The sequence below is a fragment of the Oryx dammah genome, unplaced genomic scaffold (genome assembly GCF_014754425.2).
Source record: "Oryx dammah isolate SB20612 unplaced genomic scaffold, SCBI_Odam_1.1 HiC_scaffold_3, whole genome shotgun sequence".
NCBI classification, from domain to species: domain Eukaryota; kingdom Metazoa; phylum Chordata; class Mammalia; order Artiodactyla; family Bovidae; genus Oryx; species Oryx dammah.
The window spans coordinates 40,267,863-40,287,477 of record NW_024070187.1 but is presented as its reverse complement, the minus strand read 5'-3'; positions in this window follow the sequence as shown (position 1 = coordinate 40,287,477).

Genomic DNA, 19,615 nt, shown 5'->3' with positions numbered 1-19,615 from the left:
AGTCTTCCTCAATAAAACCATAAAGCTCACTGTCACCAGAATTAAACCTTTCTTCATCTGTTTTCCTCAGCACCATATGCCTTTCTCTAAAGTGCTAATCCTTTTGTTTTAAAACTGTACATTTGCAAGTTTTCTCCCCAAGTGAACTACAGGATTCTTGAGACCAATGATCCCATCTTAGTCTTTCTTTGTAGGCTGATGCCTAAAGCACATTCTGGTTCATAGTAGACATTTCCTAAATATTAGTTGAATGAAAATTATTGGAAAAAATCTCAAATGGCTATTGAAAGCTCAGTTTACTTTCCTTTCCATGCATTTATATCTTGCCTTCCAGTGGAATTATAAGATCTCTAAGTATAGACTGGGCCTCTCTATTTTTCTATATGCTCTTGGGAACCCATAAGCTGTACTTTTTAAATTTATTTGTAATCAATACTACATATTATTAGTCTTATTTCTGTCAATCTAATACCATACAAAGAATGACATGATCATATATGTTGTTTTATAAAAGTTTAGCATTTATTGAAAGGTTAATCCAGATGTTAGGTCCATTTTCTATTTATTTGATAGAGGAAATCTGGCATATTTGTGGTGACAGCAGTACTAAAGAAGGCAAAAGATACTTTGTCCTTAAAAGATGCCATTTTATAGATGTGAGGGCTTCCCTCATAGCTCAGTTGGTAAAGAATCTGCCTGCAATGCAGGAGACCCTGGTTCGATTCCTGAGTTGGGAAGATCTGGAGAAGGGATAGGCTACCCACTCCAGTATTCTTGGTCTCGCCTTGTGACTCAGCTGGTAAAGAATCCATCTGCAATGTTGGAGACCTGGATTCAATCCCTGGGTTGGGATGATCCCTTGGAGAAGGGAAAGTCTACCCATTCCAGTATTCTGGCCTGGAGAATTCCATGGACTGTATAGTCCACGGGTCACAAAGAGTCAGACATGACTGAGCGACTTTCACTTACAGATATGGCTGTAATTGGCTCATATATAATTCAACATGTCGTGGCCAAACTTGTTGGAGATTCTTTTCACATCTTAATTATACTATCAATTCTCTTCAAATTAATGCTATTAACTGAGTGCTTGCTGTGTGTTATGCACTGGGCAGCTTGCTGAGTGTTGGGTATAATAGAAATGCTTACTATGTGTTATGCGCTGGGCAATTTGCTGAGGGTTGGGTATACATAGTCTGGAAAATTACTTAACTTCTTTGGCCTCAGATTTTTAATCTGTGAAATGGAGGGTAAGGATTTCAGTGGCATAGGAGCTTATAAAAGAGACATGACTGGCACAGAGTTTGGAGCCTAGTTAGTGCTCAACCCATGTTGACCTTGTAATTCACCTAAAAGGAGTGCCTTTTTCACCACTTTGCCATTTTATAGTAGAGGAAACATGAAGGACACTTTAAGAAGGCAGATGCCAGTTATAGAGAGAAAATGGGACTATAGGCTATTTCCAGATGTCTTTATTTTAATAGCATTATTATGTGTTGTTGGACTTTTGAAGTAGAATGTGTGCCAGCGCAATTTTATAATTCAGTTTCAATTACGGTAACTGTTATGTGTAGCAAGCTAGCCAAAGGTTGGCAAGTTCCCTGTGCCCAGGCCCTGAATTTCAGAGCAGCTTCATCAGCTCTCTATTACTGTCTCCTTTTGATTTAGCAGCAGGCTTCTCCCCTGAGGTAGGGTGTTGATGCCATCTCGTTGACTGGCTCAGGTTTCTGGAGAGATATTTATACCTCCTGAGACCTGCCAGAAACTTATTTCTGATATTTCCTATTATTAGATATGGTGGAATAAGATATGGTTTCCTATTTCTTTTTTTGTCTTTTAGGTAATTTCTTTGTAAAACAGAGTCGTTTTACAGAAGCATTCCTTACACTTTCTGGATTCTATATTTTAGTAAGTGACCAATGAGCATTTATTTATTAAAATTATGATAAAGATTCATGCCTTTCATATTTTAAAATTCCATTCAGAGATTGATATTAATATCTCTGGTGTAGTTTATAGAAAAACAGGGTATATTCTTCCCTTCCTCCCTCTCTTTCTCTCTCTGTCTCTCTCCTTCTCCCCACTGCTTTCCCTTTATCTCTGTCTTTTCTTCATCCTTCCCTTTTCCTTTCTTTCTTTCTCATTCTTCATGCTCCTGTTCTTTTCTTTTTCTTCTCCTCTCTTTCTCCCCTCTCCCCCACTTAGTTTATGTTTTACTTCTCAACTTAATGATTCCCCTTTCCCAAAGTCCTCTTCTTATTATCTACAATTTTACATTTTATTCCTAGTTCTATCATATCAGTTCAATTCAGTTCAGTCGCTCAGTCGTGTCTGACTCTTTGCAACCCCATGAATCGCAGCACGCCAGGCCTCTCTGTCCATCACCAACTCCCGGAGTTCACCCAGACTCACGTCCATCGAGTCTGTGATGCCATCCAGCCATCTCATCCTCTGTCATCCCCTTCTCCTCCTGCCCCCGATCCTTCCCAGCATCAGAGTCTTTTCCAATGAGTCAACTCTTCGCATGAGGTGGCCAAAGTACTGGAGCTTCAGCTTTAAAATCATTCCTTCCAAAGAAATCCCAGGGTTGATCTCCTTCACAATGGACTGGTTGGATCTCCTTGCAGTCCAGGGGACTCTCAAGAGTCTTCTCCAACATCACAGTTCAAAAGCATCAATTCTTTGGCGCTCAGCCTTCTTCACAGTCCAACTCTCACATCCATACATGACCACAGGAAAAACCATAGCCTTGAGTAGATGGACCTTAGTCGGCAAAGTAATGTCTCTGCTTTTGAATATGCTATCTAGGTTGGTTATAACTTTTCTTCCAAGGAGTAAGCGTCTTTTAATTTCATGGCTGCAGTCACCATCTGCAGTGATTCTGGAGCCCAAAAAATTAAGTCTGACACTGTTTCCACTGTTTCCGCATCTATTTCCCATGAAGTGATGGGACCAGATGCCATGATCTAGTTTTCTGAAAGTTGAGCTTTAAGCCAACTTTTTCACTCTCCTCTTTCACTTTCATCAAGAGGCTTTTTAGCTCCTCTTCACTTTCTGCCATAAGGGTGGTGTCATCTGCATGTCTGAGGTTATTGATATTTCTCCTGGCAATCTTGATCCCAGCTTGTGTTTCTTCCAGTCCAGCGTTTCTCATGATGTACTCTGCCTAGAAGTTAAATAAGCAGGGTGACAATATACAGCCTTGACGTTCTCCTTTTCCTATTTGGAACCAGTCTGTTGTTCCATGTCCCGTTCTAACTGTTGCTTCCTGACCTGCATACAGATTTCTCAAGAGGCAGGTTAGGTGGTCTGGTATTCCCATCTCTTTCTAGCACACTTAAAACCTCTTTCCAGTACACATATTTACAGCCTCCTAATATTTGAACTGAATATTTGTAGATTCTTATCATATTCCTGGTTGTCACTTAGCCAAGGCATTTATCTGCTTTAATCTGGCCTCATAAATCAAATCTTTCTTTTCTCTAATCATTTTTTAAATTGTTCCCTAAATGGTTTCCAATTTGTCTGTGTCTTTCTGAAATGGATGTGTCTCAAATATGATTCAGGGATCCAAAGCTGAAATCTTACTGGCTTAAGTTTGCCATTCTTCCTGAACAATCATTTCATAGCAAATAAGGATATTATGGTTTTTTATCTTGCAAATTTATGGTTTTACTAATTCAAGCAGTATAAGTCCTTACTGAGGTTGTCTAAAACAAATGAAAATGGCATTTTTCCCCAAGAGTCAGGAGGAAAAGTGTTTAAAGATTCAACACTGTTAGTGACACTTGCACTTAAGTTCTATGTACCTAACTTTACTGATATCTAATGATATTACTGATATCTAACAGAGTTAATGATATGTCTTCTCATGACGACAGCCAAGACCAGGGTGATGTGAGCAAAGTACTCAGGACATTTACAAGACACCAAGAATGAGCACCTCCTTAAAGTTTGCCCTCTTGATGCCTCACTTGCTTCCTCTTAATTCTAGCTCTTCTTATGATGATAAAGTAGTATAGTAGGTGAGAAAATGCTCTGAAAACTGTAAAGATATAAACAGATATCAGGTATCACCATCACTGTTCTTCACCTCAACACAACCAGTTCAGCTCAACACAACTCGCTAACAGTGGAATAATCACACATGTGGAGCCCAGTTACACATGGAGCCCCCTTCTTTCTAGTGTTATTTGTTCACTTGTCCAAATTCATGGGGCTGCTCTGATTACACTAGATCCTATCTACCGAGGCACTTCTAGCCCAGAACTCACCCAGCATACTCTTCATACACAAGACTTACTATGTCTTTATTCTGCCATCAAAAGTTACTTGTCTGCATTCCAGTTTCCTCAGAGATTTGCTTATCTGCTTTCTTGAAAATAACAAAAGTTTATCAGATGAAATTGCATTTGTTGTCACATCTAGAGGGAAGTACCCAATTAATGTGCAATCCACGAAGGTGACAAGTTTACAATTTCTTTTAGGTATTTTGTAGATATGATGCCTTACTCTCCAGGTGCTCTAATATATAGTTTATAAAAGTATTTGATCATGAACTGCAATAAGAAATATATGTTTTGTCATAACCTAGATTACACACAAAAACACATGTAAACATAATTAGGAAATAATTCCACCAAATACTACTGACCTTTTCTATTTGCTGAGCATTCACCTATTCTCTTCTCTTATCCTAAAGAATGACTTCTGTTCCATTTTTTCTAGTGTCTTCAATTCTACATTAGTTTGTTCTATTTTTAAAAAATTGTTGACTATGAAACTATTAAGTTGATGTTTCTGTTCATTAACGTGACACAATAATTAACAAAAAAAATACAGACTTAGAAAACCATATTATGGTTACCAAAGAGGAAAGGAGGAGTGAGAGATAAATTAGAAGTTTAGAATTAACAGATACACACTATTATGTATAGAATAGATAAAAAACAAGAACCTACTATATCGAACAGGGAACTATGTTCACTATAATGGAAAAGAATCTGAAAAAGAATATGTGTATGTATGTATGTGTGTATATATATATATATATAACTTTTAAAATATGCATTATATATGTATAATTTTCTATAAACCCAAAGCTAACATTGTAAATCAAATATATTTCAATGATAAAACCCTCACAAGGATTATTATACAGTGGAACTCAGTGGATTGCTGGGGAACGGAATTTTAACTGATTGTATATATGATTGTGTGCATATATGTGTCTTTCTGTGTAGGGTGTTAGGAGACAAATTTTGTTTGACTTCACCATGGGTAGAAGGGTGTTAACTCTGATGGGCTATCATTATCTTGTGTGCACTGATATTCAAGAGGTGACTCAAGGATCAAATTCAGCAAGACATAGTAGACTCATATTGGGTGAATAGGTAGATTACCACAGTGGGTCACTGAGGAGAAGACAGTCTCCAGAGATCCAGGAAGGTAGCCAGCATTTGAGGACTTTATAAGCCAAAAGAGAAATTCTGGTAATTGTTAGGCAGGCAGGAGAGGTAAACTGTGGATTTAAATATAAGGTAAAAACTAGTTACACACTGGATCACTGCAGGGCTTCAGGCAAGGTTCATTCCATGCTACATTGATGTATCTGTTGCTCCTTAAGTCTATTCCTACTTCAGATATGGTTGATCCAACCACATGTAAATGGGACCAGATGATCATAGCTGCTAGCAAAGCCTGTCTGAAGATGGAAAGATTGGACAGACTAGTAGATCTTGGCAAGCAGAAAGAAGGGCCTCGGCCCCCTTTAAACTTATCTTTGGCATTTCCCTTTTTCTTGCCTGTGAAGAGAGTGAGCTCTAAGTACCATATTAGAATTTACACTTACTTCATAAGTTCTCTCTTCAAATATGTCAGGTTTATTATCTACTTAGTGTAGCACCTCATTCTTCACAGGTGTGCACAGCCCTTGTCAAATTATTAATAGCGATGTTCCAGAGTTCACTTTTAAAAAACTTTTTATTTTGTATTGGAATATAGCTAACTAACAGTGTTGTGATAGTTTCAGGTGAAAAGCGAAGGAATTCAGCCATACATATACATGTAATCCATTGTCCCCAAACTCCTGTCCCATCCAAACTGCCACATAACATTGAGCAGAGTTCATTTTTAACAGGAACAATTATGTTGACTTTTCTCCATAGCTTATTTAAAGCTTAAATATATTTTTTTTCTTAAACAATTCCTGATTGAATGGCTTCATGTTTCTGATGTCTGGGAAAAATATAAGCTCAAGAGGGTTTGTGCTAGCCTTGTAAAGTTACAAGATTAAGTCCACAAAGAGAAAAATAAGCTTCTCTTTATGCCTAGACTCTTTAATAAAATGAATCCAAAGTTCATGTAGAAACTTGCACTTATTAGGGGCATATATCAGTGAGCACTACACAAATAACAGGATTTTAGGATGAAAAGAAAGCACAGACTAGTGTATCATTTTCTTTCATTTAGTGGTATAATAGTAAAAAAAAAAAAAGAAGTACTTTGATACACAGTGCATAAGTCTCAAAATATAAAAGTAAATAACTGATATAATATATAGAAAAATGACCTTTTCAAAATCCTAATTCAAACTTTCAATGTCACGAGCTTAAGGGAATGATGAATCCAAGATGTTTTTTTCCAAATGGAATAGAATTGTCGAGAAGCATTTCTATCCTGAGTAGCAAGAAATTATTCAGATTACTTAACTAATAATGATGCTGTGAACTTCTAATTATCCTGGAAATGTAGGCAAGGATAGTACGTATTGAAATTCAATGATAACATGAAGGGCTTATTCTAGTCTTGGATTACAAATCTCCTTTCCTAGCAAACCTGTGCATAGAGAGTGTTAGTTTCTCAGTCATGTCTTACTCTTTGAGACTCCATGAACTGTAGCCCCTCAGGGTCCTCTGTCCATGGAAATCTCCAGGCAAGAATACTGGAGTGGATAGCCATAAGTCAATAAAAAATAGCCACGTTACTCTCTTCTTTGAGTAAGTCCCTTTTCAGTGTTGCAGTTTATAAGACAAAGTAGTTAAAACATGATGAGAAGAGGCTGTGCCTTTCTGTGAGTTGGATAAAGCTTGAATCATTTTTCATGCAAATGACAGTGAGGACACAGATGGGCTTCAGGCAAACTTTAGGTTCTGTTAACTTCATGAGGAATCCATATGCAGGTGGAATCTTGGCCAGCCATGTCAAGCGTCAGGAGCCCACACTTGCTGGTTAGCTAGATATGACACTCCTGGTGACATGAGAGAGAGAAGCAACCATGGGAAGCTCAAGCAGTTAGCAAGGTACTCATCACATCAGCAGTGTTCACAAGGCATGTGCCATGGGAGTCATTTACGATTATTAAATGTTTTCTATTGTTAGAAATATGTTCTAATATATATTTATATAAATTATATATATAAATGTATGCTAATATAATATATTAAATATTTTCAATTTGTTATTATTAAATATTTAAAACATTAAATATTTTCAGAAATGCTTACCAATGAGGAGATGGTTATGAAAGTCTCATTCATTTTCATTTTCACTGGTGCAGAGGACTGGAAGCTTTGAACTTGATAGTAGCCAGAATCTAAAGGGAATTCCCAAAAGAGGAGCTTGAAAATGTTTGAGCAAAGGCAGCATCATTGGAACAACTGCATAACTTTCATACACAACTTCTTCAAAGGGTAAAAGACCCACTTGGATACATAAGTTCTGACAGTGAATATTCGTACATACACATACTCTGCTCTCTATAGTCATACCTTGTGACTTCATGTGTATATATATATATATATATATATGTATATATATTATAGGAATGGATGTTTTTATCATATTTTTGAAGTGGAATTGTTTAAAAAAATGCAGTTGATATAAATACATTTGCCCTTTTGATTTCTCCATGAACTTTATTGCATTTACAACCCCTCAAAGTGTAGAGAGTCGTATAAAAAAGATGGAAAATGTTTTTGGACACTGAGTAACAAGCAGATTTTCACAATTTTATGTTAATTAATCAAAATCATTTGTATGTTCATTAATGCAAATGTGTTGATTAACTTTATGCTAAAATCATTAGGGTTTATAAATTATGAAAAAGGAGCAGTTGACATGTGAATTGAGAGTTTGATCAAGTCCAAGATATTGTAAAAACAAATTGACACACGTGGTTCCCCAGAGCAAATGATGATTTTTTTCCTCTTGTTAATGACAATCATTTCCATCTAACAAAAATGTATGTGTGTGATCAGTCATTCAGACATGTTCAATCCTTTGCAGCCCCATGGACTATAGCCTGCCAGTCTCCTCTGCCCCTAAAATTTCCCAGGCAAGAATACTGAAGTGGGTAGCTGTTCCCTTCTCCAGGTGATCTTCCTGATCCAGGAATTGAACCCAGGTCTCCTACATTGCAGGCAGGTTCTTTATCATCTGAACCACCATTATTTATTATTCCCCCCCCAAAATGTGAATGTTCAGTATAGTAAAACGTTAATAGAAAAGAAGGGAGGCACAATTTTGCAGACTAGAGATTGTCTTAGAAACACTGGACTGTCTTAGAATATACTGGATTGTCTTAGAATCACTCTAGATTTTCCAGTTCAACTATTCTATTCTATTCAGATAAAAAAATGAGCTTTTTTATCTGCTAACAAACTGGCTCTTAGGAATATCTCCTTTATGCATAGTATAATCAGGTGTTAAATAGCCAGGTTACCAGGGTTCTCACTTTTCCTGCACAAAAGTGATAAAACTCTTTCACACCAAGGTGTCAGTGATTAATATTTTCTGCCTTTCAAGTTATTTACAGGAATGAAAAATGAAATAATGGTTGGAGTCTAGGCATGGTGATATGAACGCATGAAGGGTTTTTCATCTGCCTTAAGTTCCTCTTGTGACCTTTCTTCCAACCCTCCTTCATTTACCACAACATTTACTGATCAACTAATGCACATGGATAATTCCTGATGTTGGAAAGATAAATAAGATATGATTCTTTCTTTCAAGGACTCATAGTTTCATAGAGGAGTTAGTTATGCCAAACAGTTAATAAATCTTAAAAGGATCATAGGTGAGATGAATACAAAGCAGAAAGAAAAAGGAGGTCAATATTGTATGGTTGGAGAAAGGGTTTTGTGAAATACCCCACCCAAGTGAAGATACTTCAGTTGATTTCTCAGAAGGAAAAGGAAGCACTTGGAGAAATAAACCTGGTATTTTGACTACAGCAGTAGTTCAGCAGGACTTGAAGACAGATTCTTGGGTAATGAGGCTAGAGGTCTCCTTGACTGGAAGGAAATTTTTATGCCTTGATATGGTTTGGTAATTCCATTCTGGAGTCAGCAAGATACCACTGAGAACTGAAGATGATGAATGGCATGTTCCTATCATTCCAACAGTAGTGTAGACTGAAGGTACGTCAGATGGGGGAAGCTGGCTTAACAGCGTTTAAACAGGCACACATTGAGTGGATGCTGTAATTCTGACACAGCTGAGTATACCTTGAGAGCAAAGTAACTATAACACCCACCCATTCTAATTATAAATACCAATACCAATAACATTTATTTTCTTTTTACTTGACACTCATCTGGATTGCTTAACTTGTTGAAAGTTCAACTCAGGAACTCTGAGATGTTATGTATATTTTATAGGTGAGGTAACTAAGGTTAAGGAATTGGGATTTGTACCCAGACAATGATTTCACTGTGATCTGTTGTGATGGGAGCAAAAGAGATATCCGTAAAATTGGTCATGACCATAGTGGGAAGAGGGCTAGGCTGCAATTGCTATTGCAATAAGAAGCAGGAGACAAAATCTACTCTCAAGAGAATCTAATCTATAATGAATGCAGTCTGGACACTATCGTGGTATGGCACCAAACGTGCTACTCTTCATCCTTTCCTAGATTATTCTCTTGCTTTCTACACAGCAGAAGATGAAGACAGCTGGTCAATATGCAGTCCATGCCAGAGTGGACAACCATAGTGCAGCTGTGGTTTTCTCTAGCCATTTTCTCCTCTTGCTGCTGTGAGTGGCTGGTGGACAGCTCCACACCAGGACTTCAGATCTGTCTGTTCCTATATATTCAACAGCCAAATGCCTCAAAGCTCTCTGCTGAGCATCCTCCCAAATTTAGTTTGAATCAAAATAATAAAATAAAAATTATCTTTCAGTGACCCATAACCATAGGACCCCTGTTAGGCTACTCAGCAATTAGAGTAGAAATATATTGTAGTAGGCAGAATTCTAAGATGGACGTAAGATTCCACACTCTGGTATACCTTCCCTGTATAATTCCTTTCCCTTGAGTGTAAGTAAGATTTAATTTGTAACTATGGTAGTGATCTGTGGTAACTATAAATTCTAAGTAGGATTTATCATTCTGATATATCATAATTATGGGACTGTATATGGTGGAAATGATTTTGCAAACATAATTAAGGTTCCTAATCAGTTGTCTTTGAGTTCATCAAAAGTGGAAAACCCTGGGTGATTCTGACTTAATCAAGTCACTCCTGAAAAGAGATCAGAGAGATCTGAAACATAAGAGATGTTTTCCCACTGGCATTGAAGGAACAAACTACCATTTTGGTGAGAGGGCAAAGAACTAAAAAAAAACAAGTTCTAGGAATTGGGAGTGATCCCTATCCAACAGCTAATAAGAAAACAGGGACCTCAGTCATACAGCCACAAGGAAATTCACTCTGTGAACAACCAGTGTGTGCTGAATCAGACCCAGTGCTTCAGAAGTGATTGTAGTCTGATGCTACACTTTGATTTAAGCCTGAGTGGAGGACTCAGCTAACCCATAACCAGACTCTCCATCCATGGAAACCGCTAAATATTACATTTGTGTTTTTCTAAGTCCCTCAGCTTGTGATAATTTGCTATGTAGCAGTAGATAATAACTACAGTAATGCCAGAGTGCAGAGAGGTGACATCCTCGATTATCAAACCAGCAGGTTATACTGGACTAGCTGGTTCTCATGACCCTTCAAAAATGTTTTAAGCTGTTCATGGCTTCCATAGCTAAATTTAACATAGTATGCCCCCAAGTTTGTATAAAAGGTTTTCTTTTTAACTCTTTGAGGCCACTTTCTGTTATTTAATGAGTTATATTACCATTGTGCTGGTGATCATTTTTTCTTGCCAGTGTGGTCCTACTAAATGTAAGCCTTGTATGTGTGTTTCACATAAAATATAAGCTTAGTTATTATGCAAGATTTGATTCTAGCCTGATGTAAGTATCATGGCTATTATAGTTGAAAGATTCCTGTTGAAAAGTAGGGTTATTAAAAAGTGATTAAGTTAGAGTTGTTAGTAATTAAACTACAACATATGAGTAGCATGAAAAGTTGTCAAGGGGATTATTGTATATTACTTTTCATATTTTTTATTTTTTTGGTGCAGTAAAATAAAAGAATAAACAATTTTTAAACTCTGCTACAGTAAGGGCTTCCCTGGTAGCTCAGACAGTAAAACGTCTGCTTGCAATGTGGGAGACCTGGGTTCAATCCCTGGGTCGGGAAGATCCCCTGGAGAAGGAAATAGCAACCCATTTCATCACTCTTGCCTGAAAAATTCCATGGATGGAGGCGCCTGATAGGCTACAGTCCATGGGGTTGCAAAAAGTCAGACACGACTGAACTACTTCACTGGTTCACAGTAAGGAAGCACAGCATGTCAACTGTAATGAGGAACACTTAGTTGGAAGTAACAATATGTGTAATACCTGGCTAAATATATATCTGTGACTAAGATTTCCATTAGACAGAACCAAAAATCTGTAGAAATTGCCCTGGGTTTAATGATCACATAAATAATCCTGTTTCAATTCTTTGAGTCTTATATAATTTCATAATAAATAAATTATGCAGCAGACAACTTAGTGCCTTTTGTTACTTTTACAGTATTGATTTAGATAAAGATCATCCCCAGCAGAGTAATGGGAAAAGGCTCCTTGTGACTGCTGTTTTGTTTTTTATTAGATCTCAAACTGAAATGTCTACTTTATCTAAATCAGCTTCACACTTCTGAACATTGGCATCCATCAGTTGCTATTTACTTCACTTTGCTTGGTTATTGAGATGGCTGCATATCCGTGTTGTCCCTCATTTAAGTGACTACATTTAGAGCTAAAAAGAGGATGCTGTAGAGATAGATTCAAGATGGAAGCTAGGATATGTAGCAATGCCGAGAAGTGTCTCCATTGAAGTTTGCATCTGAAGCTTCTTAGTGAAGAAAGTTGTGATGGAGGGTGGGGATAAGTCACAAAAAAATACTTTGGCAATATGGTATGGAAACTTGTATCTGGTCACAAATGATTTTAAAATATCTTACTTCTAGTAGGGGAAAAAAGGCTTTCTAGAGAAGTTTGAGAAACTGATGGAGCCCCTATCTATTCTTAACCCTGTCAAATTTATAAAATGTGTGACTCTCAGCTAGTTTTTAATAAGCTGGGGAAATGTCTCCCTGAAGGCTATGTTACTTACTGGATAAGATTGTTTGAGCAGATTAATGCAGTGTTTCTCATGGTGTGGTCCAGAGAAGTCCTGCATTAGAATCATGAAATGTTTGATAAAAAAGTGGAGATTCATGAGCTCTATCTGAGACCTACTAAATCAGAATCTCTGGGGAGGTCTGAGGATTCACTTTGAAGAAGATCTCAAGGTAATTCTGATGCACTCTAAATTTTGAGCACTGCCAGTTAATATATATGTATAACAGTTTTCTGTTCTCTCTTGCCAGTCCTGGATAATATTGCTACTATTTACAGTTCTTCCCATTTATCTTCAGTCCTGTAAGGATGCACTAAAATACAGCTTCAAAGAGTGTCTGAGTCACTGCCTATTGTTCCTCTGTTTAACTACCTTCATCCACTGAGCAGACTGCCTTTGCTATTTATCCCAAGGACACGGTTGCCTGGTGAAGCCTGGTGCAGTGTTGGTCTCTTGCGTCGTACTGTGCTTAGTCTCTCGGTCGTGTCTGACTCTGCAGCCCCATGGACTGTAGCCCACAAGGCACCTCTGTTTATGGGGATTCTCCAGAAGGAATACTGGAGTGGGTTGCCATGCCCTCCTCCAGGGGCTCTTCTCAGCCCACTGCAGGTGGATTCTTTCCCGAGTGAGCCACCAGGGGCGTCTGTTACCATCAGGACATTGTCTATTCATGGGATGTGAGTGTGATGCAGAGGTCAGGCTAGGAGACTGGTGGGACAGTGGAATATGTCCTTGAAGATGAATTTTCTTGCCGGATGCAGGACTCTGACAATCCAGTTCAACCTGAGTCTGTGTAGTCTGATGCCACACTAACACCTCATCATACCTTTTCATTCTGTGGAATGTTCTAGAATGGAAAGTGACTAACACGTTCTCAAAAACCAGTGCCCAGGAAAGTTACTTCAATGCTATTTACCTGTATTTTTCTTTGCAACAGGGAGAGCTAGATTTCTGTTTTGTTTTTTTTTTTAAAGAATGATTTAAAAGTCAGGTCATTATAAATGAATAAATTATTCTCATGTCACTTGTGGTGAAGATGATGGTAAATTTGTTGGGTGGGTATGAGCAATGTATCCATTTTAGAATCCCAAATCAGTTGAAGATACCCTACTCTTTCTTATCCACATGGTGACTGGGAATAATAACAGTATTTAACTAATTGAGTTATTTGAATTTATGGAGATAATTCATGTAAAGCAGTGAGCACAGCACTTGATGTATAGCAATGGGCTCAATAATTAATTACAGTAACAGGTACCAGTTATTGAGCTTCTACTATGTGACAGTCTGTTTTGAGTGCTTTACAATGAATCATTTGAGGTACCTGCCCAAAGTCAGGAAACTTTAATGTAGCAGAAGGGTGATTTGAATCCAAATATGTTCCTAATGTCTGCATTATCCTGCCACTTCCATAAGTATGTTTATTTTTTCACATTATACCAAGACACATTTCTCATGTGATGCATTGCTGCTTAGTTATATTTCAATTTGTTTTTAAGGGCCAAATATCCTCCTTTGTTCACTCAATCATGGGATTCAGGCAAGATTCTTTTGGTATAAGTAATTATCAAAGGGAGGGAGGAATTAGAGGAGGGAGGAATTAGAAGAAGCAGGCAACCGAGGCTCATTTTGTGTGTCACAATGGGAGATGGCCTGAAAATAAGGGAAGACACTTAATGGAGGTGTCAGTGCAACTGATTTAGCTGGCTTAGAGTATTTTCCAGGCTCTGGTCAAATTCTCTGGGAAGACTAGTTTCATTCTCTACCAATCATATAATGCAGACTGCCCTTGCTATGAAAGAAAGAAAGCCACTTACTTAATGTTTATATGGTATAAGCCCAGGGTAATGAAGTTGATCTTGGTTGCATTCTCCTTCCTACCTCTGCCATCAAACCTAAGCGGGACTTTCCACTCTTATGGTACTTTCCTTAAAGGCTATCACCAGATGCAACTGTGCATCTAAAATACTATCTGATCATGATCTCTGGAGTCAGACCTGGTTTTAAATCCTGGGTTGGCTATTTCCTGATGTCATCTACTAAGCCCTCTGTTCCTCAATTTCACCTTGTACAATGGAGGTAATGGCATCTGCCTGATAGGGTTTACATGAGGATGCAGTGAAAGAATTCATAGAAAGTGCTTATCTGTCAAATACTGGTTATCCTAAAAATATTAGCTACTATCAGCTAAATTTCATTTTAATAGATTTAACGCTTTGCAAAGACTGAAGAAAGGTTTTTATTACCCATACCACCTTGCATAGTACCTGGACCATAAAGCTAACTAGTGAATAAATGATGAATAATAGGAAATAGTTGAGATGAAGTTTAGTTTTTGACCAGGCTAACTAACTGAGACTCTAAGAGTAAGATCTGGAGAAAGTTCCTCCACTCCTCCCACCTCACTCCATGGGAATATCATCCCCAACTTGGAATCAAAAATGCACAGATACACATAACTAGAATCCTTTTGTTCCCTGCCCCCTGCCTCAGTTCATCAAAGGGCAGCCTCATCTCTCATTTTGGAAGGAAACATTGTTTTCCTTCCAAAAGCCATATTGCTGAAAACGAAGCAGAAATGGGTTTACTCCTGCCAGTAACTGGTGATTTTGAATAAATAGCACTTTAAGGATATGCCCTGAAGTGCAAGAGTAAGAGTGTCTCTGATTAAGTGTGCTCCTTTTTCTGGGGACAGGCCAAAGTAGTGGCAGCAGAGCCTGAGCGACTCCCCAAAGTTCCTTTGTTGATGCTTCTTTTAAGCAGAAACCCAGACCTGCCTCTAACCCTCCTCATTAGCTTCTTAAAAGTACTTCATGTAAAGCTTTGGTAAATAATAGCAGCACCCCCTTTCTTTCACCTCATGCTCATCCTTCCTTTCCACCCACCCCCAGGGCAGGGGGGCAGAACTTTCCTGCATCCAAAGTCACATCAAGCCAGAAAGGATAAGCCATCTTTAAAAAGTCACAATGAAGCGTTGGTTACTTTTCCCTGTGGAGTTTGTGTGTTCATGAAGGAAAGCATGTATCAAGTGATTGGCGTATATTTGGCCACTGTCAATGACAGCTGGCAGCCTGACTGGCCTCTGATGCTTTGAGTCATCAGGCAATTTACTTACTCCTCCCAGGCCTCCACTTCTTCATCTGTATGGTGAGAATAAAAATCTTTATCTTCTTCAGAGTTGTTTGGAGGTTGGGATAGTCGTTGTGCTTAGTCCTGTGTTGGGCAAATTATGTGCTCCATGAGCCTAAGTATCATTCACAAATGTTATTGTACCTAATCGTCATAACACCCCCAAGAGAGGTATATTGGCTCCATTTTGAAGACCAGCAAACTGAGGATTAGAAAGTTGAAGTCACTTGAATGGGGTAAAAGTTCTGGAGTCTGTGCCCAGGTCCCTTCTTTATATTGATTGCTCTGCATGGGTGTGAGGTCTTTTTAGTCATGTCCAACTCTCTGCAACCATATGGACTCTAACCCGCTGGGCTCCTCTGTCCATGGGATTCTCCATGCAAGAAAACTGGAATGGGTTTCCATACTCTCCTCCTGGGGATCTTCCCAATCCAGGGATTGAACCCATGTCTCTTATGTCTCTCGCATTGGCAGACGTGTACTTTACCACTAGCACCACCTGATTACGCTAGTATTTCCCTTTTAAAAGAGAAGGCCAGGCTCTATTGGAAGAAAAGACATTGCATTCATGTTTTAATTTGAGTCCAAGCCATGACTCAAAGTTAAGAGTTATTGTCAAGGTCACTTCTCCCATTTAGACTTTGGTGTCCTTCCAACTGCAATCAAAGGATGGGAGTGGAAGCCATACCAGGGTCTTCTCACCCTCCATACCAATGGTGTTCAGGTATTTTGGACAGAGAGACCTTCTCTGATGCCTTCCTTGTATTGCTTTCCTTGGTCACATCATCAGGAAATGCAAATCTTACTGAGAAAAGAACACAGCCAAGACATTTGAATGTGCAGGCTTATGGCTCCCCTTAAGGAGAGATACCAGGAACACCATGTGAGAGCATTGAGAGGGAGCATGCAGAAACCTTGCAAGGATCCCCGGGTGGACTTCACTCTCTAGATAACAGGGAGTGGGGCTTTGGAATTTCAGTGAGAAAGCAGGTGGCTTTTAGGGAAGGTGAGAGTGTTAGCTACAGTATTCATTCAAAAGTTAGTCATTGCCTCTTATGAGGGCTTCCCAGGTGGATCCAGTGGTAAAGAACCTGCCTGCCAACGCAGGAGATGCAAGAGACATGGCTTTGATTCCCAGGTTGGGAAGATCCCTGGAAGAGGGCATGGTAACCCACTCCAGGATTCTTGCCTGGAGACTCCCATGAACAGAAGAACCTGGCAGCCTACAGTCCATGAAGAATCAGACACAACTGAAGTGACTTAGCACCCATGCATGCCTCTTATGTGCTGGGCACTATGTTAAGTTCAAGGGATATCCCAGTGAACAAGATGGATAAAAGTCTCTGCCTTCATTGATAGGAGCTTGTGTTCTAATAGGAGGAGATACTCTATATATAGTTAGACAGATATACCTATCAAGTGGTGATGATGCTTTGGAGGAAAAGAGCATTTGTTCAAGGAGTAGTGATTCCAGGGGATGTTGTGGTTAACAAGGGCCTCTCTGTCTTGGGGCTTAAAAGCTAAGACCTAAAAAAAGTTGCTCATTCACAGAGCATTCTGGGAATAAGCATTATTAGAGGGAACAGCAAGGGAAAAGGCCTGAGCTTATGAGCCAAACAGTCTGTGGTAAACATCTGCACTTTATCCTTCGCCCCTGGGGTCAGGGGTGGTGGTTTAGTCACTAAGTCTTGTCTGACTCTTTTGCAACCCCAAGGACTGTTGCCCACCAGGCTCTTCTGCCCATGGAATTTCCCTGGCAAGAATACTGGAGTGGGTTGCCATTTCTTCTCCAGGGGATCTTCCCAACCCAGGGATCCAACCTGCATCTCCTGCATTGCAGGCAGACTCCCACATTGCAGGTGAATTCTTTACTGACTGAGCTACAAGAGAATCTTCCAAACATCTGCACTGGGAAGAACAATTCAGGTCCAAAGGAACCCATCACTGTAACACCCAGACTTAGTGGACAGATCCTTATTCTAGCACTTTTCACTAGCATAGTACCTATACACAGTTCTCACTCCAGGAACATCAATTTTATTTTCATAAAATTATATATATTTAACATGTACAATATGATATTTTGATATACATAGTGCAATGATTACTGCAGTCAAGCTAATTATTCTATATGTCTCCTTACATAGTAACCCTTTTTTGTCATGATAGCACCAGAAATCTGTCTTAGCAAATTCCAATATACAATATAATATTATTAACTATAGTCATCATGCTATGCATTAAATATCTGAAATTTATTCATCCTACATAACTGCAACTTCATATGCTTTGACCAACATCTGCCCTACCTCCCCACCCCTGATAACTACAATTAGCTTCTGCAAACTCAACTTTCTTAGATTCCACATTTAAGTGAGATCATGCAGTATTTGTCTTTTTGTGTCTAGCTTATTTTTCTTAACATAATGTCCTGTAGGTTCATCCATGTTGTCACCAATGTCAGGATTACCTTCTTTTTCAAGGCAGAATAATATTCCTGTGTGTGTGTGTGTGTGTGTGTGTGTGTGTATCACTATTTCTTTATCCATTTATCCACTGACAGGCACTTAGGTTGTTTCCATATCTTGGCTATTGTGAGTAATGAACAGGAAAGTGCAGGAAACTTTTCAAAGTACTGAGTTCATTTACTTCAAATGTATATACTCAGTATATATTTCTAAATCAGGTGATAACTCTATTTTTAATTTTTTGAACAACCTTCATAAAGTTTCCCCAATGATCATACCAATTTACAGTGCAAAAAATTACCCTTTCTCCTTATCCTTGCTAATATTTATCTTTTATTTTTTGATAATAGCTGTACTAACCGGTGTGAAGTGGTATCTCATTAAGGTTTTGATTTGCATTTCCCTCAAGATTAATGATGTTGAGCACCTGTTCATAACCTGCTGGCCACTTGTATGTCATGTTGGAAAAGTGTCTATTCAGGACCTATGGACATTTTTTAATCAAGTTATTTGCCTTTTTCTGCTATTGAGTTGCATGACTTCCTCATATATTTTGGATATTAACCCTTTATTAGATATATTTTTTTAATTATATTTTTAAAAGGTGAACATTTATAGTTCACAAGTCAACAGAGTGACATTTCCACCCAGAATTAGATATTTAGTTTGCAAATATTTTTCACATCCCATAAGTTGCCTTTTTATTTTGTTGACTTCTTTTTTACTACCCAGAAGCTTTTCAGACTGATGTAGTTACAATTATTTATTTTTACTTTTATTGCCAAGATATAAATTTTAATTGTGAACATAAAAAAGTAATCATTGAATTTTATTTATAGGGCAAATTGAAGGGCTCTACTGAGTTCCCTAGGGCAGAAAAACAAAGAAAAACCCCATCTGGAGACCATAGGTTATGTGTGTTTAAGTAAGTGATAAGAATCCTGTGAATGAACAGAAAGGAAGCGCCATGGATTCAGTTAACTACTAGTTTGAAAACTTCTCATGTTGCAAAAAGTTATGGGGATTAATGGATTAGTTAGAATGCCACAAAACATTTTGGGAGGATCATTTTGGGTGTAACATTCATTCCTAGGCTGATAAGTACTTGTGCCACTGCTTGGCTTTTTAATTCATTTAAAACTGTGTGGAATAATGAGAAGAAATAATGGACTTTGGGTTGAACAAATCAGAGTTTGAATCTTGGTCCCATCACTCAACAGCAGCATGACCTTGAGCCTGTTATTTAAATTCTAGGAGGTGCAGTGTTCCTCTGTAAATTTCCTCTGATTATATCTGTTTTCAGAGTGACTAAGAGGGAAAAGCAGAACATATAAAGCATTACATAATTAGTAATTAGTAATTACATAATTAGTAGTGACTGTTGTTATCCAACAAGTACCTATACTGCACATCAATGAAGTATGATTTGCCCTCCATGGAGGTGTGTGGGGAGCTTAAAGATAACAAAGATATGATTTATGCCTTCTAGAAACTTACCCTTAATTTATGAAG